The following is a 25,334-nucleotide window of genomic DNA, read 5'->3' on the forward strand; positions in this document are numbered from 1 at the left end:
TTACACATAAGTCCAGAAATCTAACCATATACAACCTTGTAGCAGGACAGTCCCACAACATTCCTTTTCCTGTCTCCTGTCTTCATTTACCACCCTCTTCTTTTTGAACAATCGTCTTTCTATTATGGATTTTTACTTTAATTCCATTTAGTCAAAGAATACCATATGTGATTTCAACTTATAATTTGTTAAGTTTTCAGAAAGCTGGACATAGTGTATCTTGCTATGTGTTCCGTGGACATTTAAGAACAATGTTCAGTGCCATGTTTCAGGGGAGCACTCTACAAATGGCAGCCCAAACCTGTTGGTTGATAGAGTTGAGTTGTTCTATATCCTTGCCAATTCTGCTGTTTTATATCAGTTATTGAAAAGGGATGTTGTAGTGTCCAAATATGATTATGGTTTTATTTTTCCTTGCAGTTCTATCAATACTGCTGCATATATTTTGCAGCTCTTTGGTTGGCAAATACACATCAAGGAGCACTGTGACTCCTTGGTGGATTCAATCTTTCATCATTGTGCAATATCTTTCTGTGTTCCTAGTCATTTTCTTCACTCCAAAGTTGACTGTATGATATTAATATACAATATTCTGTCCTTTTTTGTTTTGATTAGTGTTTGCATGTCTTCTTCTTTACTTTTGTTCTCACTTGCTTATATTATTATGCTCAAGAAGTGAGTTTCAGGGCCAGGGAAATGGCTCAGTAGAATAAGTTCTTGCCTGGCAAGCACAAGGGTCTGAATTCAATCCCCAGTTCCGCAAAAAAAAAAAAAAAAAAAAAAAAAAAGAAGTGAGTTTCATGCCGAGGAAATAGCTCTGTAGAATAAATGTTTGCCTGGCAAGTGCAGGATCCGGAGTTCAATCCCTGGTACCGCTAAAAAAAAAAAAAAAGTGAGTTTCTTTTGGACAGTATAAAATTTGGTTCGTTTTTTAACTCACTGTCAATTTCTGCCTTTCATTGATAGATTTAGGCCATTTGTATTTAATGTAATCATTGACACATTCAAGGTTAAAGTCTACCATTACATATTTTTGATTTTTGTTTCTTCTGGTTTTCATTTTTCTTTTTCTGTGGTTACTTGAACATTTGTCAGAATTTCATTTTTATTCATCTATAGTGCTTTGGAGTGTGTTGATGTGTATAATATTTTAGTGGTGTCTCTGTGTATGACATTGTACTCCATATACATAATGTATTCTAGTCTACTCTAGACATCATTTTACCAGCGCCAAAGAAGCAGAGCAACATTGCCTCTCTTCATTTCCCTTACTATCCTACTTTTATAATTATCTTAAACACTCTCTCCACATATATTTAGAACCATGTTAGACAGTGTTCTTGCTTTTTTCTTTATGGGTCTTACCTGTATTTTTTCTTACCATGTTCCTTCTTCTTATCTGGTATCCTAATTCCTTCTTTCATCATTTATTTACTATTTTGAGAACTTCCTTTATTCATTCTTTTTTGGTGTAGCTGTGTTGATGACAGTTCTTTTGGTCTTCCAAGAATGTCTTGATTTCTTTATCTCTGAAAGTTATTTTTATTAAGTAAGCTATTGAATTGATGATTCTTTTCTTTCAGTGATTGAAACTGTTATGTCACTTCACCCTCATCTATATGGTTTCTGATGAGAAAACCATTATAATTTGAATTGTATTCTCCTAACTGATAAGTTGTTCTTTCTTTACCACTGCTTTCAAGATTCTTTGTCTAGTTTTCAGAAGTTTAACTTTGGTGTAAGTTGCTATAGATTTATTTTATTTCTCTTATTTGGTCAAATGATTTGATTAAATTCTTGAATAAACATAGATTTATGTCTTTGGCCAAATTTGGGGAGTTTTTCAGCCATGATGTCTTCTATTACCTTCTTTAGCCCTTCTTTTCTTCCAGTATAATGAGGCCACAAATTAGATTTGGGGGAGAGGTAAATTTTTCCCTGGTCCATGATATACTACTCACTTTTTCCTCTATTGTATGTACTTCTGCTGTTCAGATTGAGTGTTTTCTATTGTTCCATCTTGCAGTTCACTGATTCCTTGGCCTGCCCCCTCCATTCTACTGTTCATCCCACCCACCGTGGCTTTATTTCAGTTATTGTGGTTTTCAGCATTAAAATTTCCATTGGCTCGGCTATACTTTGTCTCTTTGCTGAAACTCTCTGTGATGTTACTGAGACATTCTAATATTTGCATTTTCCCAGGCGTGCTATTAATTTCTGCATGAGACATTTTTATATTGACTGCTGCAGAATCATTGTCAAATAATTCTGCCACCATTGTGATTCTGGCAAAGGAATCTCTTGTTTTCCTTTTTGCATTCAGTCTGACATCTTCTGGCTCTTGGTATAATGAGTGATTTTTATCGAAACTTGAACATTTGGGGTATTATGCTGGGAAACTGGATATTATGTAGACCTCTGTTTGCACTAGCTTTCTCTGTATCGCTTTGCTAGAGAAAGCAGGTCATCACCCTACTATTACCATGTGGAAATAGAAATCCATGTCTTATAGTTGTTTTACTTACTTACTCATTGCTATGACAAATAACTGAAACCCACAAATTAAAAGAGAAAAGATTTATCTTAGCTCACAATTTGTAAAGGTTTCAGTCTAGAGTCAGCTGCCTCCAAGGCAAGGAGGCATGATGGACAGGGATGACCAAGAGAATCAGTCCATGGCAATGTAGGCAGCAAGTGGTAAGCTTGCCTTTTATTCTCTCCCTTCATATTCCATCCAGGCTACAATCCTATTGGTTGGTGCCACACACACCCAAGATGAGACTTTCCTCTTCAATAATGCCATCATCAAAAGCCATGCTAAACCAGTTAGCTTGCTAAACCATGCTAACCAATGATCCAGTGATTATGCAGTATCACATAACCATGACAGAGTCCCACCTATGCATAGTGTATTGGGTTTTGGGAGGACATCTAGATATAAACCATAATAATTGAATAAGTGAAGGGAATTTCTCCTTGCTTCTGCATCAGATAGCTGTTTTGGATTCTCAGTAGATCTGTACCCATACATCCATGGCTAGAAGGAATGGGAATGCTTCCTAATTCCTTTATATGTAACTTCTACAAATGTCATGATCACACTAATGCCATGAAGGTTCTGACTCTCCATGGGGCCTCTCTAGAACCATATTTGTTGGGAGTGAGGTGGGGAAGTGATGAAGTATGGCGTCTTCTCACTGAGGGGGACAGAAGTCCAGGATCCTGTGTGGTCTCCAATGATCCTGTGGTGGTTGGCAGAGTAAAACCCTGGTTCTATACTCAGTATTTTCTAACACCCCCTTGGGGAGAGGTGTAGGTAAGGGGTAGTATTAGGGAGCTTTGTGACAGCTTGATTATAGTAGAACTCTAGATACTCTACTAGACTTCTCCTGGCATGGGTAAGGGTTGGACCACAAATTTTTCTGTGGTGTTGGATAGAGTGGAAAAGTTATAGTTTGGAAGTGCTCTGCCTTGCTAGACTGCTCATTTTCTGCTTTCCTGGTTGCGTAAAGCAGACTTTTGGTGAGGCTATTTTTGTCTGTGCCCATTGACATTTCTAGCTTGCCAACTTCTTCATTTCCAGGCTTAGGATATCCGAGGAACGCAACTGTTTTGTTCCATGGATCACAAAACCCCCAGACAGTTCACTTTCGTCTATTACCTTTGGAGCCTTCCTATGTTTGTTCTATATATGATGACTTCAGGGTTTTCAGTTATATGGAATAACAGGGAAAAGTAGACCTGAAAAGCACAGAAGTCCTGGGGACAAACTTACTTAGATTTTTAGAGTTATTCTCAAAGTTTATTGTGAAAAATACCATGTTCTAGCAGATAATATTTTTGTCACAGGTTTAAAAGACTTACATAGTGACTCCTATTTTAAAAGCATAATTTCCATCCGTTTTTTGAAAATAGAAGTTAATGTGTAGAATTTTCACCTTGACTAACTGTATGCTGGTATCTGCAATCTAAGCAACTACATCGAGGACAGCAATGTGTAATACAAAAATCATGCTTGAATACCTGACACCTTGGTCTTCCAAATGTGTACCATGTCATATCAATTATTACTATACTCTCTTCAAAATACATTTTTTAAAATAATAGCAAAAAGAAAAACAAGAGGAACAAGAACAAAAATTTAAGGTTTCTGGAAAACAAGCCACAATGTTGTCATATGTCCAATCTTATGTAACTATATCTGTTCATCTGAGCAACAGATTTGGTGCTAGAAACATAATATATGAACCATTGTTAATCAGCTATTCTGGTTTTGAAAATCTGTAACATATGTATTGCTATATGTTACCCTGTTTCTATCGTTGTTTCTGATTTTTGTTCTTGCTTTTGTCTTTCATTTTTCAAAATGAAATAATAAAATTAAATTGAATTTTAAAGTTTTAAAAATAAAATAAAAAATAAAAGCATAGTTACTTCTTAGCTTACTAATCATTTTTGTTACCTCGATCAAACTTTAAAATTGAGTTTTCTGGAAGTCTTATACCTCTGTTCAAAAAGACAGTTCTTTCAATGACAATTGTATTTGAGGAGGTCACATAACAACTTGGGAGCCGAAATATACTCATTTTCCAAGAAGATTTTTATATGCCAGCTGGTGTCCTGAAATTGATGCATCCCTAGAGGCAGTGGTGTGCTTCCATAGCAAATTCCAGAAGAGCCACTGGATAGGTAGGAAACACAAGGCGATACAGCATGACTCCTGAGGCAGTCATGTCTTTAGTTGGGACAGGTCATTGCAGCCCTGAAATATTTACCTTTCATGGTCAGTTTTTTTCAGTGGATTTAGTACAGGGTCTACAGGGTCTCACTACTAGATCAGACTCATAGTGATCCTTCTGTCTTCAGCCTCCCAAGCGTTGGGATTACAGGCGTGCACCACCATGCCCAGTCTCAATCACTGTCTTAGCGTACTGCAGGGGTGGGGCCAAACCCTGGTGGCTGCGTCTGCTTAAGCAGGTGCTTTAATCCACTGAGCTATCTGTTCGGCCCTTGAAAGGATCATTTTGATGTTGGGAAGAGCCAGAAGTTATATGGTGCCAGATCCAGAAAGTAAAGTTGATACAGCCACACCATCATGTGTTTTCAAGCCCTCCTTTCCTCTGAATGGCACTTAGCAAGAGCATTCACCGCGTTCTGGACCACACCTCCTAAAGACCTTTTAGAACTATTTCAAAAAGTCAAGGGCTGGGGTTAGAGCTCAGCAGCATAAGTGCCTGGTTGGCAAGTGCAAGGTCCTGAGTTAGACCTCTGGTACCACCAAAAAAAAAAAAAAAAAAAAAAAAGAAAAGAAAAGAAAAAGAAAAAGTTCCTGGTGACCTGAGCAACTATTTTGAAGATAACATCATGCAATATAGCAACTACTGTTGAATTCCTATTACCCTTTTTAGTGAAAATTTTGCATCGATTCTAATACTTTTTTCAATCACTATTTTGTATGCTTTAAAACATTTTTGAAACATTGTAAGAACAATGAAATAAGTATGTTCTAAGCATAGAGAAATATTGTGAAGGGAATTAAAGGCAATATGCTTTTTACTGCAATATTTTTAAGATGTAGGGGCTGGGGAGATGGCTCAGTGGAATAAGTGCTTCCTTGGCAAGTGCAAGGGTCTGAGTTCAATCCCTGGTTCCACCAAAAAAAAAAAAAAAAAGATGTAAACATTTACCATGTATTTTGGTCATCTCTTATGGCAAGTGGTACACTTGCCTTCCCAAGTGGACAGGCCACAGGCTGCTATGCTATCAACCATGCTCAGTGGACTTTCTCCTCATTTACTTCAATCATAGAATTTAGTGGCTCAACTCTATTCTAACCACTCCTGTCCAGTTTTCACTGTTAGGGATAGATGCGTGTACCTGTTAGACATTGGGTTTAGAATGGATTTAAATTTGAATTGGATGATTGGTCTCACTCCTACTGTCATGGCTAGATAGTGGCTAGACCCTGTTACTCAGGAAGGAATGGTGGGAGGGAAGAAGAAGAAGAGGGAGAGAAAGTGAAGGGGAAGGGAGGGAAGAGAAGGGAAGGAGATATTTTCTTTAAAAAGGATACTAAGCAGATAGATACAAAAATCCGCTTTGCACTAGGTCAAGGAGAAGAAGGCTAGTCCAAATCTGAAATGTGTTTCAAGAGAGTTGGACACCAAGTTAGTTCCAATGGAGTTTTCCAAGACAGGACTAGGCACAAAGATAAGATGATAATGAAAAGGAAATAGTAGACAGACCGAAATCCACCTCAGAGTCTGCTATGATTTGAATGTGTTTCCCAAATTTCATGTGTTGGAAGTTTCATCTTCAGAATCACATGTTAATCATGTTTGAGAAGGTGGGGCTTTTGGGACACAAATGGGTCTAGAGGGGATTAGTGGATTAATGGATCCCTGGAGGAGTGGTTTTCTTATGAAGGTGAGCTCTCTCTCTCTCTCTCTCTCTCTCTCTCTCTCTCTCTCTCTCTCTCTCCCTCTCTCTCTCAACTCTAAAAACAAGTTCCCACCAGCAAGACGGCCCTTGCCAGATAGATGTGGCCCTTCAACCCTGCACTTCCCATCCTTCAGAACTGGAATCGATAAAAATATATTCTTCATAAATTACCCATTCTCAGGTGTCCAGTTGTACCAACCAAAAACACACTACAACAAGGCACCACTCAGCCACCATGGCTTCCCCCTCCTGCTGAGCCTGAGGTGCTCTGTTAGGACAAGCACCACCCATAGGAAGCCATGTTTGCCAAAGGTGAGTTAGAGGAAAGAGGAAAAAAAAAAAGGGAGAGAGAGTAAAGGTAGTCACGCTCTGTGCTGAAGGGGTTTGAGTTTCGGCTAGATCATACTGGAGTGAAGAGCTTTCACTGAGAACTAAAGGGGGTAAAGCAAGAGAAAGGGAGCCATAGAAGAAAAGTAAATCTGGAGGACACAGAGGAGGACTGGAGACCAAGGCTGTATAACCAAGTAAGAGTGGCATTCAAAGGAGAGCAGGGTGTGAACACTGAGGGTCATGCTCACATTCCAAACATCCGGGTGTTGCTGATTTGAAACTATGGGAAACAAGAGGAGTGATATATTTTAAGCTGATGAGACAGCTTTAAGGACCAGGATCAGGACAGAAATAAAAGGTGCTTTAGAGAGCTTTTTCCTCTCATAACAGAAGAAAGCTTTCATTTGGTTTTCCCTCTTTGGTTTATTATGAAATCAGTTTGAAGGGCCAGCAGCAAGGTAGCTCAGTGGACTAAGGCCCTGCTTAGGCAAACACAGGGACCAGGTTTGATCCTGGGACCACTTACCATGCCGGTCCCACCCTCTGGTGTGCTGAGCGGGCCATTCCGGTCCAGGCATGGTGGCGCATGCCTGTAATCCCAGCACTGGGGAGGCCAAAAACAGGAAAATCACTATGAGCTGGAGCTGCGCAGTTAGATCCTGTATAAGACACATTAAAAAATATAAATAAATACATCAGTTCAGTAGCTCTCCATGGAAGGTGAGTGTGTGTGTGTGATTTGTTGTTTATCTAAGTAATGTTTCAAAGAAGATTTTGAGGAGCTTTGGTGCTGTGGCCATGAGGTTGAATTGCATGCTGTAGACTTACGTTAGGCCTCAGAAACTTAGCATTACCACTGCCACCTTCTACTATACTCACCATGCTCCTCACACGTGGTCAGAACACGACAGAGGTGTCAACACTTTTTCTCCTGAAGGAAGACTGCTTCAAGTGGAATGTGCCATTGAGGCTATCAAGCTTGGTTCCACTACCGTTGGGATCCACACCGCAGAAGGTACAGCTGAGCTGTGGAGAAGAGAATATCTTCCCCAGGCATGGAGCCTAGCAGCATCAAGAAAACAGTAGAGATTGACACTCATAGAGGTCGTGCATGAGTGAGCTAATTGCCAGTGCTAAGACCTTAATGGATAAGGCAAATGTGGAGACACAGAACCGTTGATTTACCTACAAGGAGACAATGACAGTGGAGAGTGTGACCCAGGCTGTGTCAAATCTGGCCCTACATTTTGGAGGAGAAGATACAGATCCAGGCATGATGTCTCGGCCCTTCGGGGGACTGTTGTTTGGAGGAGTTGATGAGAAGGGACCCCAGCTGTTTCACAGGGACCCCTCTGGGACCTTGTATGGTGTGATGCTTGAGCAACTGGCTGTGCCTCAGAGGGTGCCCAGAACACCTTGCAAGAAGTTCACCACAAGTCCATGATACTGAAGAAGCCACCAAATCTTCACTTATCCTTGAACAAGTGATGGAGGAGAGGCTGAATGCAACTAACACAGGGATAACCTCAGAGCGGCCTGACTAGAATGTCCACATGTTCACCAAGGAAGACCTTGGAGAGGTTAGCAAGGACATTTAAGGAAGAGTGATCCTCAGAACTTCTTTGAGACAGTTTTTGGTCTCCTGATTGTTCTTAAATTGTATTATCCAGCTCCTGTTCCTTGAATAATCTCCAGTGCATGTGTATTTTTTATGATGTCTGTACATAAATGCAGTTCTGAAATTTGAAAAAACGAAAAATAAAAAAGTAAACAAAAAAAACCCCAAAGATCACACTTAGGACTCTGGATGTGGTTGCCATAGAAGAGGACATGTGGCTTGAGGTCCTAGTAAGGTAAATTGATGCATCGTAGAACTATATTACAGATTTCATCTCTTAGTGCAGGACAGCAATTTAAGAAGATCAGATGTCAGTGGAATTCTTTCTTTGAATTCTCTATCCATCATCTCTGTCAAGCAGACAGTGTGCCCTACTTTTTCCTCCAAAAGTGCAAAATCATGAGCTCTAGGCAACTTTCTCAGGAGTAATGCCAGAAGGACCTCCCTTGACCTTATCCAGCATCATGACAATGCGGACAGTACAGGCAGAGTGCATCTCTTAGATAAGACAACCACCAGTCATGCCACCATCTGGGGCAAATGGGCTGGGCCTTTATTTTCCCCACAGAATCAAAGCTACATCACTCAAAAGGCATTTTAAGGGCTGTGATTGGCCTTCATGAGATCATGAATATTGTTGCTATCCTAGCTCAGGGCCAAGCAATTCTGTTTTAAAATTCGGCAATGAGTCTCCAAGAAAACATCTTTTAAGACACAGATAAAAACAAGCCATTAAAAATACAACTTTCTTTTATTTCTATGTTTAGCTGCAGCTCTCAGACCTCAGCCTCTGGGCTAGCGGCCCACAAGTACCTCATAGCACTTACTAAAATGTGTCATGATTGGGTGGATTTGTCCTGTTGATTTCTTTTCCTTTCCAGCCACTTTCACTGTAAAATTCATGCACCTGATTCACCAAAGTACACAGCCAGGATGCAGGATTACTCAGTAAAAAGGCACTGGATAAATAAATACATGGATGGAAAATCTCAGTTGAGTAAACCTCTTATGCTAAAAGGGTGAGGCAGATCTTTAGAGCAGAAAATGTACCTAGAACTGCCAATGGTTTCCATTAAATTTTTGTAGAGCATAAAAGATAACTTTGGATATTTTTTCCATGGGTCCTACCGAAGAGAGCCCCCCCCATCCAATAGGGACATTGTTTCCACTGGTCCTCATGGCTGCTTGCATGTGGCATTTAGTTACAACACATACAGGAGTATCTCACCTGATACAAGAAACAGAGTGAGCTTTAATCCGTTTTAATACTCTAAGACCTTGGCTGAAGGTAGGAGAAAGTGTTCTCCTTCTAACTCGCCAGGGAACTCAAAGTCCCTAATTGTATCGCTCTGTGGCATGCACCCAGAGGCCACTTGAAGGAACCCCATCCTGGCTGCATTCCCTACCCCAAGCTTTCAGCTGTGAGGTCCCTGAGCCATTTCTATCCTAGAGGAAAATCAAAGGGTTTAGGTAGGTCTGAGCTAACTGAGGCTTTGACGACTCTACCATACTTGTGCCTGCCCTTGCTCATCTATCAAAGAAGCTGTAAAGGATCAAGTAGACAGTGGGAGAGACTGAGCAGAGACAGCAAGGGCATGGAAGAGTCATTGGATGCAGTGATATTCATGTGGGAAGGCGATGGAGTCTCTGGAAAAGGGTACAGAGCTAGGAGAGCAGCACCTCCCATCTCTGCTGCCATTGTTTCTCTGAAGCCACTTCTCTGTGGGTGCTTTTGGTAGCTGAGGCTAAAGCCCTAGGGATGCCTAAGTGGTGTCAGAAAACCCGTGGAAGGGAAAACCGGGAAGCATTTCCAGCTCTTCTTGCCCCGGCCTACATCATTTCCCCTGTGATCTAGTTGTGGAGACAAAGATCAACAGCTGTGGAAAAAGATTGCCCTTGTGGTCTTCCATGGCCCCATTCTGCCATGTTATGTCTTCCCTTCATCTTTTTTATTAACTCTCCAGCAGGGTTTCTGCTCTTTTGATGACTCATTATAAGGAGAATGGAAATACCATGAGAGATTTTCAGCTAATGGGTAGCATATGTGGGAAAGCTCCTCTACAAGGCGTTGGTGCTTATACAGCCATGGCCCTCCAGCTACCAGCCTCCACCCCAGTGTAGAAAGGACTCCCTGCAAAGACAGCAGCACAAGATGAAGCCAGGGATAGTTGGAGGGGCAAAATGAAAGTGACCCTTCCAGGTTGCTTGCTCAAATCCCAACTGAGCTGGAGTCAGAGAGGAGGAAATGCTGACTGAGGATCTTTGTTTGTTTCCCTCCCTGAAGGGTCAGTCTTCACTGAGGTACAGTTTCCAAGATGTGCTATCACTCCCTGAATCTTCACACTTGTAACAAATCAAGCATCTGGCACAAAGGTCGGGGCAGCCAATTCTTTTACCATGAGAATAGCCCCTTCCTGAAGCGGAAGCAGGATTTAGGGCAGGGTTAATCTCAGAGGCTCCTCCCTGGATGACGTCCTTGGTCTTGCTATATCCTCTCCCAAGGTGATCTCACCCACTCTCATAGTTCTAAACACTGACACCCAAGTTGATATCTTCAGCCCTGGTTTCTCTTTTGAGCACCAGTCTCATTCTCCCCAACTGCCTCCTTATCATCTCCACTTGAATATCTAATAGGCATCTACTCGAACATGTACAAACAGCTTTCTGGAACCTTCCATCCACCTACTCTATCAGCAGCTCAGCTGACAAGCACTCTGTTCTTCCAGTTGTTCAGGACAAATATCTTGCCTGCTTTCTTTGTACTACAACCCACTTCCAAACAATAAACCCCATTTGCACCATAAAATATGTGTAGTTCTCTTCATCTCCACCCCAGCTGTCCTGGCTTGAGACACCATTGCTTCATACCTGCATTGCCATATTGACTTCCTAATTGGTCTTTTTGCTTTTGTCAATATCCTTCTTATGCACATTCCCACAATGCAGTTCATGTAACTCTTAAAGCTTATGTCAGATCACATCATTGTTTCCATTCTAAACCTCCTAGTGCTTCCCATAATAGTCAAAGGAAAAAACAGGCTCTTGCAATAGCCTCACGGGTTCTATCAACTGCCGGAGCCATTCTCTCTCTGACTCCTCTCCCAGTGTCATCTTGGCTTCCTCAGCTCCTGCCATGCCAGTCTCTTGGCTATTCCTCTGCGCACACTTATGCTCACCTGTTTTCCTTCAGGGCTTCCACATTTGGGTCTTCACCTCCTCCATACAACAGCAAACCTTACTCCTGAAACCCCCAGTTCCACATCTCTAGCATGAGAATTCTCCATAGCATCAACTTTTTCATTTGTTATGTTGTGTTTCTGTGTGTGTGTGTGTGTGTGTGTGTGTTGTGTACAATGCTGGGGACCGATGCCAGTACCTCTCAGATACTACACAAACACTCTATCACTGAGACTGACCCCCCCCAGCCTTTGATTTTAATTTCTTTATTTTAAGAGAGTGTCAAAGTTGACCAGGCTGAGCACAAATTTGTGATCTTGCATGTTGTATATTCTTTTATATGCTACTTGGTCAGGTAGGGTCATGTGAAGACACACAGGAGAGGTTTAGGTGGAAAACTATATTGTACTCACGGGTCCCAGGGACAGACAGGAAGCATAGACTATACGAGAAAGTCCAAGGTAGTCAGGAGGTTGAAGCCAGGAGCAATGGAATATGATAAACTGGAGCCTTCACTGGGGCTTCCACAGGAAAGGCAGAGCTGAGGGCGTTGGGTTGGCTAGTCTGAATAATTTCTGCAGCCTTTAAACTACTGGGGTGGTCCTTAGTTGCCTGGTACCTGGTCCTGGAATGAATAAAGCCATTTATGGCCTTTGGAGTTCCAGGGACAAAAAGAGGATGAATATCTCTGGATTGGTGATTCTTCATATGAGAGGTATGTTCTAGACTGTGCTCTCTGCTTTCTGTCAGAATTCATTTTTTAGCTTGTCAAAGCATCATAATATACCAAAAATTTTAAAATATTTACAGGTGTACTTTCTATCTCAACCAGCATGTAAGTTCTATGAGAACAGGGGCCTTTGGCTCAGTGCTGTAGCTGCTACACCTAGAACAGAAGCTGAGATGTAAAGTGTGCGTAAGAAATGCTTACTGAGAGACCAGGTGAACTCTGGATTCCCTCTACACCCTTATCCCAGGACCACTGTTGTTGCTGACCTTCACTTTCAGTTTCCATAATGACAAATGGAGGAAGGGTGAAATTTGATGGTTTTATCAAAGGTAGAGTTTTAAAAGATCTTACAAAAAAAAAGAAAAATTAAAACTCTAACTTTAAAAGAAAAATCTTGGGCCAGCCAGACAGCTAAGTGGATTAAAGCACCTGCTTAGGCAGATGCAGGGGCTGGGGTTTTGATCCCCAGCGTGCCCCGCCAGCCCCACCTCCAAGGGCGAGCTAAGGCAGCGATTGAGACTGGGCAAGTTGGTGTGTGCCTATAATCCCAGCGCTTGGGAGGCTGAAAACAGGAGGATCACTACGAGTCTGATCTACTTAGTGAGACCCTGTACTAAAATACATATAAATAAATAAATAAATAAATACGTAAAAGAGAAATTTTTGGAGCTCCATTAATTATTTTTCCATTTTGCCTCATGAACCATTGGTGGGAACACAGAATTCACCGCAGTGGGGAATTGGGATGGAGGGTAGGCTCAGAGGCAGAGAGGAATAAACATTTTCTCAGCAATTTAACACAAAACCTCACCTACTCTCAGTCCACAAGTTGACTCTAGTTAGTCCTCCTGCCACATCAGGCTCTGGCTAGCTCGCGCCCACCCTCAGTTCTTCTGATCTTCCCTGCTTTATCTCCAAATGCCATTTCCTTGTGTGCAGAAGACTGACGCTTCTCAGTGGCTTGCGCATTTCCGCTATTAGTGCTCTCTCCTTCATGTCTGGGTTTGCTCCTCAACTCATTTTTCTATCCATACACTTTCTCTAATGATATTACCAGCCATGTGGTCTTAACATTGCAGGCCTGACCTTGTTTAATCTTTGCTCTACCCTAAAAGTAGGTGTCTCTTTTTCTTTCCCCCTAAGGACTTACAACATCTTCCCAAGAATCCTGAGGCTCCCTGGTTATTTTTCCTCTTCTGAGAGCCTCAGCATTTCCAAAAGAACATAGCTTTTCTGAGGAAAAGAGGAAACAAATAGCCATGGAGGGAAATGATCTACCCAGGGCCTCCTCAGCTAGTTAATGACCAAAAAAGCATTGAAATTCAGTTCTCTGGACTCCCAGGGTACTGCACTATGACTGTATTTCTGTACTTTTTTCTATCTGTATCTGTCTATTCTCTCTCTCTCTCTCTCTCTCTCTCTCTCTCTCTCTCTCTCTCTCTCTCACAGTTATGAATCCTAGTATCCAGTCAGCCCTCCTGCTGCCCAATTTATTTCCTTCCTGTTTCTGTTGAAATTTCTTCAAAGACTCGTCTGTGAAGTTAGTTCTTCCACTTCCTCATCTGCCTTTCCCTCCCTGACCCACTTTAATCTTATTTCCTCACTGAAACTACTCTCCTTTGGGCCGTGCACCTTGCCAGCTGCTGTGGACTGGATCTTGTACATTCCCCAAAGGCTTTGTATACTGAAGGCTTGATCCTCAGCCTGTGATGCTATTGGGAGGTGGCTGAAGCTTCAGGAGGGGGAGTCTACTGGAAGGAAGTGAGCTCACTGGGAGGAAGTGAGATCACTGAGGTGTGTCCTAGAGTGGAATTGGGGCCCTGCCCTTTCCTGTCTCCCCTAGGCTTCAGAAACTGAGCAGTTCCCTCCACCACAATGTGCTGCCTCCCATGTGCTCAGAGTGATGAGAGGCCAACTGGCCATAGATTGGAGCTTCTGAAACCATCAACCAAAACAATCTTTCCTTCTTTTAAATTGATTGACCCAGGTATTTTGTCACAGTAGAAAGGCCAACACAGCACCTGATGGCCTCCTCTCTCTCTTCTTTGAATGCTCAGATAACTTCACACCTCCCTTCTTACTTATTTCCATTTTTCTTAGGGTGCTCTTTCTCTTTTTCTTCTATAACAACCCTCCCTTGAGTTTTCTTCTACCTCACTGAATATTCCTCAGTTCCCTTCCATTGAATTCAGTTCTCTCTACTGGAGCATGACATGTCAGAGTACCCTAAGATTTCTCCTCACTTCATACACTTTCTGTAATTGCCCCAGTACCACAGTCTTAAATACTATGGATCTTTTGAGGTTTTCAAGTTCTGATCCTAACTTCCCTCCTGAGTTCTAGTCTTAACTTCTTACTTGACATTTCCATTTGGATGTTGTCTTTATGGGTTTCTCTAGGAAACAGATCCTGAGGCAAAGATTAAGATACTGATAATTTAGGTACAAGTTTAAGGTATGGAAGAAAGGAGGCAAGGAAAGGTGAGTCATCATACGATGAGCTGCCTCACTGTCCAGCAGACCCTTGACAGAACTTCCAAGGGAACCAGCTGGTCACCCAGGAGTTGGGTTCACTCAGCAACAGGACTTCCTTGGAACAGAGCTTCTTAAAGATACTCTTCTTTAAAGTAGTTCACAGGAGAGAAGAAAATCAAAGAGCTTACCTTGTTGGTTCCCTTTTGGCTTCATTTTTTCCTCCTTCAGAAGGAGAAGCATGCTGTACTTTGGTTACGCTCCAAGGAGTTAACACTATACTCTAGGTATGCGTAATCTGATCCTGTAATGCCACTCAGGATGCTACCAAGGAAGCCACCTTGTGGTATGATGTCTCATGCAAGTTTGAAAGCGAAGAGTGACCCGCAGCGGATGCAGCACTGGCCAAGAGAGATGAAGAAAAGGAAGAGGCTGTTTGTAGGTCTGTGTAGATAGCTATCAAAGTGAACACAACGACACAGCTCTCTTGACTTCTTCATCCCAAACAGGCTAGTCCCATAAGCTTTCTAATCTCAGGAAATCATACCATTGCCTCCACTGCTAATGATTAGTCAAGGAAACCATCAAGTCAGGCATGGGCCACTGAGGCAGCCTGTGTACTGGATCCTGTAACTTCCCGAGGTTGGCCTTTTTCACTCAGTATAACTGATTTATCCAGGTTGCTTATTCTCTTATCAGTGAATGGTATTCCATATACACACATGCCACCATTTTCTTAACCATTCAACCTTTGAATAAGTTCTTCTTTTAATTTGGTTTTATCCTTTATTACAAAATAATGAAACTATTCAAACAGCAACATCGTGCTTAGGTGCTGTCACTATACTTTTACTAGCTATTTGAACTCTAACAAAAGTGATATTAAAAATCGTAGCATTTTCCACTTCGAGTCAATTAGGTTTAGTAAATTACTATTGGCATTGACCAGCCACACTTAGCATTTCTACACAGCTACACGCATGCATTTTTCAAAGCAATACTATTTATGTGACCTGGATCAATCACCCATGACTTTTTGTTTTGTTTTGTTTTGTTTTGTTTTGTATAGGGTCTCACTATGCAGCTCAGACTCTCAGTGATCGTCCTGTTTTCAGCCTCCCCAGCACTGGGATTACAGGTGTGCACCACCATGCCTGGACTAATCATCCATAATCTTAATGATGAACATGATATTTAAAAAATGCAAGACACATAAAATATTATCATTTACCTGCTCCTCTCTGATTGCTGGAAGCCCAGCACTAGCAGGAATACACTAATGGATGTCTACCCTCTGGATCTTCCAGAGGCCACACAATTGTCCATTCCCACAGTGGAGCCCATCTGTTAACTCTAACGCCACCCTACATTCCTCATAGCTGTTTACAGAACAGGTATTACCCCTCAATTCTCCTCTTCTTGAAGCATAAACCAAAATAATTCTTTCCTAGTTAATTCAGACAAGTGCTTGACAATTGGCACTATTTCTGCAGGTTTTAAATAGTATTTACTCCATGATATTCTTCAAATAACCTTGCCAATTTTATCTTAAAGGCTCAGCCTCAGAGGTCCCTATCTTAGGCATTTCAGTTGCAACACAATTAAATACAATGACTTGTGAGTTAAAAATAAACTATTGCACAAAAATATCAACCTTCTCAAGTATACTGGGTTATTTCCCAACAACTCCACACCACCTACCTTCACATAAAAATCTATGAATAAGCCAAAACCCGGAATCCCCTCTTGATTTAATTTGACTAGAAAAGTCAACTCCAAAATATCTCGTGCTCCACTAACTGCCCCACCGCAACATCTGACTCAATAGGATTAATTAAACTTTCTTTTCCTTCTTTATTTCTATACTTATAACTTTTCAATTGTTTAATTTCTATAAATTGTAATAAAATTCCCACAAATAAAGATCAAACAGTGAAAACTATAAGCCAGCATTTTATAACTAGAAGTAACAACAATCCTAAATTCTTTATCTTCAGGAAGAATACTGGTACCTCCCTCAGTGTCATGAATTATTTACTTCCTTGTATTAAACTGAATTAAAGTCTCAATTTGTTCATAATTTAACAATAAAATCTATTTATAAAGCTAATAATGAACTTCAAATATTACGCTGCATGTCTTGGGATAGTCTACTTTAGCAGCAGTGTGAACAATCACTACTAACATATCCCCTAAAAAAACTCAAAACTTCATACAGTAGCACACTCAACCCCACCACTAACAATTATGACTAACCCTGCATAAATCAATAAAGGTTTTTCAGAAAACTAATAAAATCTATAACAAAACATTGAGGAATTTGGGTTATAAACATTTTTCTTTTACTTTGTGAAATCTAACATTAATTAATGACATACAAACATTACTGTATTTCAGCTACAAAAACTAATGCCAAATATCCATAAATGATCAAAATCACTAAGTATTCACTCATTAACCTTCCAGCTCAACCTAATATTTCATCCTGATGAAATTTTGTCTCCCTACTGGAAATTTGCCTCAGATTGCAGATTATTACTGGATTGTTTTTAGCAATACATTATGTGGCAGATAACTGAATTTTTATTAGTCCCACTTATTTGCGATAGAACATCAATTTTTTTTATCTACTTATATTGACGTGTTGGATGAGGACTTGACTATGGATCTTCTAAGCTGTAGGAAATCTGGATCATTGGAGTAATCTTATCTATCTCAGTAGAAGCCCCAGCTTTCATAGGATACATCCTACCATGAGGACAATTGCTTCTTCAGGTGCTACAGTTATTACAAGCCTACTTCCTTACACTGTAACTAATTCAGCAGACTGAATTTGATGTGGATTTCCAGTTGATAGAACAACCTTAACATGATTTTTTGCTATTCATTTTACCACTTACTATCATGTCTTTAGCTATAATTTATTCCTTCCTGAAACTGGATCTAACAATATTGTAGCATCTTAGCCTCCTCCTCCTCCATGCGTTCCACCCCCTTCATGACAACCAGGTTGCAGCTCCAGTGGTCCCCATGTTGGTAGTGACAGGCTTTACCAGGGCACTCTTGGCAAAGTTCTGAATCTTCTTTGGCATGGAGGCACTGAAGACCAGAGTGTGCCACTGGCCTTTTAAAGTAGGACAGCATGGTACAGATGTCACCCTCAATGTCCAAGTCAGTTATGTGGTCAGCCTCATCCAGGACCAGGTAGTGACAAATGTCTAGGTGGACCATCTTTTCATGGCCACTTGGGAGGTCATATTGGATGAGGACATGGCCTCCATCAGCCACCTTCATCTCTTTGGACCTCCCCCCAGAGCAGAGAGCTCTGCTCAGGCAGGGTGAGCTGTCCTTCTGCAGTAAGTGGCAGTAATACTGTAGGATGACATTAGGCTACCAGGCCAGCTCCTGGGAGGGGCAGGTGATGAGTCCATAGGGCCCCTTACACTTAGTGAAAGGCAACCAGCTCTCTTGCTCCAAGCAGAACAAGTTGGCGAGCAATGTGAACACAAGCGTCTTAGCTGACCCAGTGAAGGGGATGCCGTTTACATCCCAGCTAGACAGAACGGTGGCTCTGGGTGGGTGCTGGGCGGGGGTGCTGTTCCTCTTCAGGCCTCCCAGCATGGCTGCAGGAAACTCGATTTCCTTGAAGCTCTTCCTGGGTGGTGAGTTACCATCTGCTTTCACCAAGATGAGGTTCTTCTACCGTACGTGCTTGCACCACTCTTCAGACATACTTGGGCTGTGATGGGACAGTATCCAGCTGATTCTGACTGGGTCACTGTAGGCCATGACCTCCCACTCTGACCCCAAGGCTTGGCTCTCAGCCATACTCTCCAGAGTCTTCTTTTCCTTCAACTGCTTCTCCTTTGCAGACTTCTTGTGCATTCCTCCATTTGAGGTGTTGGTGCAAATGCAGGAGGCTGACACGGATTGAAGGCCCAGTGGGACACGGTCCTTCTCTTCCTGGGGTTCACCACCATAACCCCACTGTTCCTTGCATCTTAGTAACAAAGTGCAGGATTTTTGGTGTTTTTTGTTTGTTTGTTTTGGGTTTTTTTGGCAGAACCAAGGATTGAACTCAGGCCTTGTGCTTGCCAGACAAGCGCTTATTCTGTTGAACTATCTCTCTAGCCCTTGCATCTTTTTTTTCTTTTTTTTACATGTTTAAATCACTTTCATTCCTTCTTTCTTACATTGCCTTTGTGACATCTGTTATTGATGCCACAGATGAAATTAAAAAGGATGAATAAGTTAAAAAGTAAAAGGGTAAGGAAGGTTAAAATGTGATGGCATCTAAAAATCACAGAACTCGTTAAAAACAGTGCCTCCACCACATCCATACATAGCTGCAAGCACAGCTGGCTGCCAGGAACTCAGGGCCACCTGACCCCACGGGGCCATTCACCCAGGTCCCCCAGAAGGGAGAGCGTGCAAAAAATGGGTACAGTCTCTATCGTCTTTTCTGCAACAGCTCCTGGGGCAGGAGCTGCCAGCACTGTCACAGTGACACAGAGTAGATAGTCTACTGTTCTTACCTCAGCCTCTGGGCAAGCTTGCTTTTGTTTGGCTTCTAACTCCTGCATCCTTTGTGGGCTCAACAGTGAAAGAGAAAAAGAGGGTGAATGTGATTTAGCCTAGGGTTACAGAGAATGCTGCTAGCATGGTGTTCACGAGAGGACCGAGGGATGTGAATAGGGAGGGATGGCCCTAGGGACAGCACCTGAGTTCACGTGGGTGGAGGGCTTAGGGACAGAAGCCACTGGATCCCCGAAGGTCATCTGGGCAGTTTCCAGCTTGGGGCTAGTGTGATTAGACTTGCTGAACCTGTTGGTGTTCAGGTCTTCATATGAACCTAAGTTTTCTTTTCTCTGGGGTGAATGGTCAAGGTGGCAACTATTCAGGTAAGTGGTGGTTGTGTCTAGTTTTTCAAAGAAACCACGTATTGTTTTCCACAGTGGTGTCACCTTTCATTCCCACCAGCAGTGTGTAAGAGATCCACTTCTTTCATGTGCTCAGCAGCTCGGAAAAGCTCAGGAGCAGGGGAGTGGAGGTTCAGCCACAGCCTTTTTTATTCCCCCCTCCTTTTTCTTTTTTTAAAAAGAGATTTTTGTCCCTCATTTGGTTCAGGCAAGAGATGACATTAGTGATGAATGTCTACTGGTATCTGAGTAAAACAGCCCTCCAAGAATTTTCCTCAAAAATGACAAGAAAGAAAAATGGATATACTGTACTTCCTGCTCTTCCTAGTCAACTTTAAATAATGTCAGGGAGGGTCCATCTTCCCTGAGGTTTCTGGGTGGTGTGTGACAGGAATCAGACAGGCATCTCAGTCCGTCCTAGGTGACCACACACGCTCAGGTCATCAGGGAGACAGGCGATGTCTCCACCATGTTTTTTTTAAAAGTAAGTGTATAGTTACAATTTAGCTACACATGTTTATCACATTCATTTTAGAGCATCTCCCAATCCCCTCCCCTCCCTGCAGCCCTTCTCCCTCTGCTTATTGTCAAAGCTTTATTTCCATTTTATCCTTCCTTTATCAGTTTTTCTTCTTTGCCCTTCCTTCCTTTCCTCATCTCCTTCCCTAGTTGCCCTTTCTTTTGAACAATTTTTCCTCTTTCACTGTATCTATTATACACATCAGTCCTTATTTACCCTTTCAGTTCTTCACATCAAAGAAGCAATTTGATATTTACATATATGTCAAATTTATGTCACTTAAGAATATGTCCCAAAAATGTCTCAAGTTTATCCTTCTTTATGGCTGAGTAGTATTCCATTGTATAAAAAAATCATTTTTATGAATTCCTTAGTTGATGGACACTTGGGTTATTTCCAAGACCTACCTATTACAAGGTGTAACACTATTAACATGGATATGCGTCTTGATGACTCTTTTCTCATTGCTGGGATAAATACCCAAAGCTCAAAATTGAGGAAGGAAAGTTTTGTTTAACTCACAGCTACTGGAGGTTTCCGTCCATATTCAGCTGGCTCCAAGGCACAGTGGCACATGGCAAAGAACAACGTCTCATGGCGGCAGCAAAGAACAGAGAACAAAGGGAGGAGTAGCAGTGACAATGGCTACAGAAAGCAAGTCTGTCTCCTTTAAATTGCATCAGGCTACCTGCCCCAGGCTAGGAGTAGGACTCATACCCATAATCCCAGCAGCACTCACACCCATAATCCCAGTGGATCATGGTTAATCACAAAGTCTAGAAGGTCACCGCATGACTGCAAGAGGCTTTGGAGATGGCGAGGCAACTAGACACAAACCATAGCAGTGTGCATGTATTGCTGTGACATAAGGTTTTCAATTTTTCCAGGAAAATATCCAGAAGGGTCTAGCTCGGTCAAGTGGAACCTGTAGTCCTTCTTTGTTGAGGAACCTCCACACAGATTTCCACGTGGTTGCACCAGTCTTCACACCCACCAGCAGTAGAGGGGGTTCCTTTTCCCCACAGCTACCCCAGTATTCGTTATTGGTTGATTTCTTGATGACAGCCATTCTTCCTGGGGTGAGATGGAACCTCAACATTATTTTAATTTGCATCTCTTTAATGACTAGCGATGTTGAACTTTTTTTCATTTTCCATTTGTATTTCTTCCTCTGAGAAGAATATATTCATCTCAGATGCCCATGTTTGGAATGGTTTGTTAAATTTGGAGGGTCTAATTTTTCTGCATTCTTTCTATGTTCTAGATAAGCCTTTGCCGGAGGGACAACTGGCTAAATGTTTTTCCACTTTGTGGGTTGCCTTTTCACTCTATCGGTAATTTCTTTTGGTTTTCAAAAGCTTTTCAATAGGACAAGATCCCAGTTGTTGGTTCTTTGTAGTATTTCACAGTTTTAGTCAAGTGATTCTGCAGATGGAACCAGTAACAGCACAAACACCTATTTTACTTTTCGTTATGTTGCCTGAGCCCAACACAGCCAGAGGCGATTCCTAAGAGGGGGAAACCAGGCCCTTGCATTTGTGACTGATGTCACTCTGAAATTTTCATTCTTTTTTGTTTTATTTTATTTTTTGTCTTTTTGAGACAGGGTTGTGTTACACAGTCCAGGCTGGCCTTGCGCTCACTTGGTAGCCCAGGCTGGACTCAAATTCACAGTGATCCTCCTGCCTCAACCTCCCTAGTGCTGGGATTAGAGGCATACAACACCACGCCCCGTGAAATTTTCCTGCCTCAGGGGCTTGGCACGGTGCAAAAGAACCACGGAAAAGTTCTGAGCTCCTGTAAGGATTCCCCAAGTGCCTCACGCTTTTTTCCGCTTTATCCGGAGACCCAGACCCCCTTTCCTCTCTACTCTTGCCCTTCACTGACCTTCCAGATCCATCTGTTGGTTAAGGTTTATTTGCATTTTATTTAACACGTGCTTATATAGCGGTCATTATTTCTCAAACACTGTCCTGTGAATTTGTGCACGTGGCTCCCTTCACAGGGTGCCAATCCAACAAGGTAGGAAAGATTAAGGCCTCAGTTTCACAGATGCAGGAACTTGGGCAGAACACTCAGGGATCTTGTCAAAGTTCACGCAGTTTATCAGTGACAGAGATGCCACTCAAACCTAGGCAGCTGGCTGCAGACTCCCTGCTTCTAATCACCATGTTGTGCTGATTTTCCATTAGTGACGAGCACGCCTTAATCTATTGTCACTCTCAAGGCCCTTGCTATTTCAATTAGGACAAAGGCTTTCAGATGAAGGAATGAAGCAGTTAGATGGGGGAATTCAGATAGCAAATAAACAGAGAGTGAGGCACTGCTGACTTCCAGGTGGCCTTACAGCTTTCAGAGCCTGTTCCCAAGTGAAAGAATGCACAGAACTCTCTTAAACAAGAATCTAGCACATACAGCAGCTCTGCCCTGAGCACATCTTTAACATATAGGGGCCAGCCAGATAGCTCAGCAGATTAAAGCGCCTGCTTAGGCAGACATGGGGACTGGGGCTCCATCCCTGGCCTGCCATGCCGGCCCTGCCCCCAGGGCGTGCTGAGAGGGTGAATGAGACTGGGTGTGGTGGTGCACACCTATAATCACAGTGCTTGGGAGGCTGAAAACAGGAAGATCATTATGAGTCTGATCTGTGTAGAAACTCTGTAGGTGCTCATTTTATCAACAATTTTGGGGCAGGCCATATTCACTCTCTTTAATGGATCAGGAAATTGAAGTTTCAATGACAAGTGGTTACATAATTTAACTGAAGTCCCCCAACTTGAACAGGGGAAGGTCCAGGTCGGCCTGAATTGAACACCTGCTCCCATTTTACACAAAGTCGATTAAAGAAAGATTAAAGCTTGTGTTTTCTCTGTCTCTCTATCTCTCTGTCTCTCTCTGTCTCTCTCTGTCTCTCTCTGTCTCTCTCTGTCTCTCTCTGTCTCTCTGTCTCTCTGTCTCTCTCTCTCTCTCTCTCTCTCTCTCTCTCTGGAGTATCAGTTTTGGCAATGACAAGAATAGAACCTCTCATTTCCTGTCCCATGAGTCAGTTACTCCCCCAGATCTTCTCATCTTAGAACACAGTCCCACCGCTAGCCAAGGTGCCTGCATCCATAACCCAGGACTTGACCTTTATTTCCCCCTCACCCTACCTCTTTTGGCGATTTACCACACTCTATCCATTCTCTCTAGAACACATCGCGAGTGTCTGCTTCTGCCTCCGTCCTCCTGCAGCCCGCAGTCTAGCCAGCACCATGCACTGCCCCAGCCACAGCAGCAGCACCCTCCTGCAAACACCTCCCTGCATCCCATCATCTGTCTCTGTGCAGATTTGTGTAAACTTTGCTTTTTTCCCCCTCACTGTATGGTGGATTGAACTCAGGGCCTTTGCACTGAGCTACATCTCCAGTTCTTCTTTTAAATTTTAATTTTAAGACAGGCTTTTGCTAAGTTGCTAAATTTCCCACACAGAGCTAGAACTTGTGATTCTCCTGCCTCAGCCTCCCAGATGCTGGGATTATAGACATGGGCCACTGAGCTCTGCTGTGCCATCTTCTTAAGATGTGGATTGCGTCTTGTCCTCCTTTTTGAGAGTTTTCTGCATGGGAGTGATTCCATTCCCATCTCCTTCACTAATCCCAAACCTTGGCAAAATAGGTAGTGCTCTTCCACTCTCTGGGCCCTTTGTCCATACCAGAATTATCACCCCACTTTTCCTGCAGTCATCACCCCCAAAAGGCCCACTTAGTCTGATGTAGACGCATCTAAGAACCTTTCACAGCACCAGTGATCAGGGACCCCTCTGGTGTTTCCCTGATCTCCTGCCTGAAATTAAAATACACTGTCAGAAGAAAGAGCAAGAGACAAAATTATGATGTAGCAGATATCTGGGGTGCCATTGTTTTCAGGGAATTACAGGTCACAAGGTACCCAGAACCTTGGCATTTGTTCATCCCAGTTGAGTCAAGGGCATCCAGTGAAGGGCAGCAGGTGTTTCTGGGAAATAATGGTGGCTGTGGTGGGCTAGTAAGAAAGGCAAAGCATTCTTGCAAGGGCCAAGGGTGAGACACGGAGGCAATAAGGAAACTGCAGTTTCCCCAGGTGCCTTACGGTCTTCAGCAGGTCTTCTCTTGCCCTGTGAATGCCACAGAGGTCACTAGGGCTTTCAGCTGTGACCACAGAAGAGTAGGGAGTTTCTGTGCTCCAATCTGGCTCAAACAGCAGGGCAAGGACAAGCTTAGACATCCCCTAGACTCCATTTAAAATTCGTGTACTGCACCATTTCTCCCTTCCTCTTTGTTTGATTGCAGAAGTTGAGTTAGAGTGAGCAATAGCTGCAGAGCCTCTAAACAGCAGTGGGTTTGCGTTCCTCTGCAGCAGACTAAGAAGGAAACCAGAAGACAAACAAACCACGATGAGTATAGAAACATCAAAGCACAAAGGAGCCCTGACATATTTAAGAGGATCTGACTGGCTTAGGACATCAGAAAACTTATCTCAGAATTTCTGCTGCATTCTGGGAACCCCCAGACCCAGTCCTAGCCCAGGCCCAGTGAGTGTGTGGGAGAGCTTCTGGCTACCGTGTGCCAGCGGGATCTACTGGTCCCAGCCCAGGCACAGTGTGGGTGAAACCTTCCTCCACCCCCTTGGGACGCCCCCCACCACTTCGCACCACCTCCCCTACCACGCCTGCAGAGTAGGAATTTCTGCCATGTTCCAGCAACCCCCAGAACCAGTCCTGGCCCAAGCCCAATGAGTGTGTGGGAGAGCTTCCGGCTACCCTCTGCTGGCAAGACCTACTGGTCCCAGCCCAGGTGCAGTGTGGGGGACACCCTCTCTCACCCTCTTGGGATGCCCCCATCACTCTGTAGTAACCCCCCCCCACACCCCACCCACAGAGCAGAAATTTCTGTCATGTTCTGGGAACCCCAAGATCCAGTCCTAGTCCAGGCCTGGTGAGTGTGTGGGAGAGCTGCCTCTACCCCCTACTCCACCTTGTCCCCTCCAGACTCAGCTCAGGCCTCACATACAGGCCTGGGTGAAATCCTGCAGCTGCAATCCCTGCAGAGAGTGTAGGGGACAGAACCACCCAGCTAGTCCAGGAGCAGAACATCTTGCCAGAGGGGCACAA

At 42.9% G+C, this 25,334-nt stretch overlaps 2 pseudogenes; one reads left to right on the forward strand and one right to left on the reverse strand.

Moving 5' to 3' along the window:
• The window catches only part of LOC101573011, a 14,148-nt pseudogene extending 5,779 nt beyond the window's left edge, over positions 1-8,369 (forward strand).
• A 9,394-nt stretch (positions 8,370-17,763) lies between these two features.
• LOC111815571 lies at positions 17,764-24,448 on the reverse strand (annotated as a pseudogene).
• Between the last annotated feature and the right edge of the window lie 886 nt (positions 24,449-25,334).

Source organism: Octodon degus, unplaced genomic scaffold, assembly GCF_000260255.1.
Source record: "Octodon degus isolate 3935 unplaced genomic scaffold, OctDeg1.0 scaffold00018, whole genome shotgun sequence".
NCBI lineage: Eukaryota > Metazoa > Chordata > Mammalia > Rodentia > Octodontidae > Octodon > Octodon degus.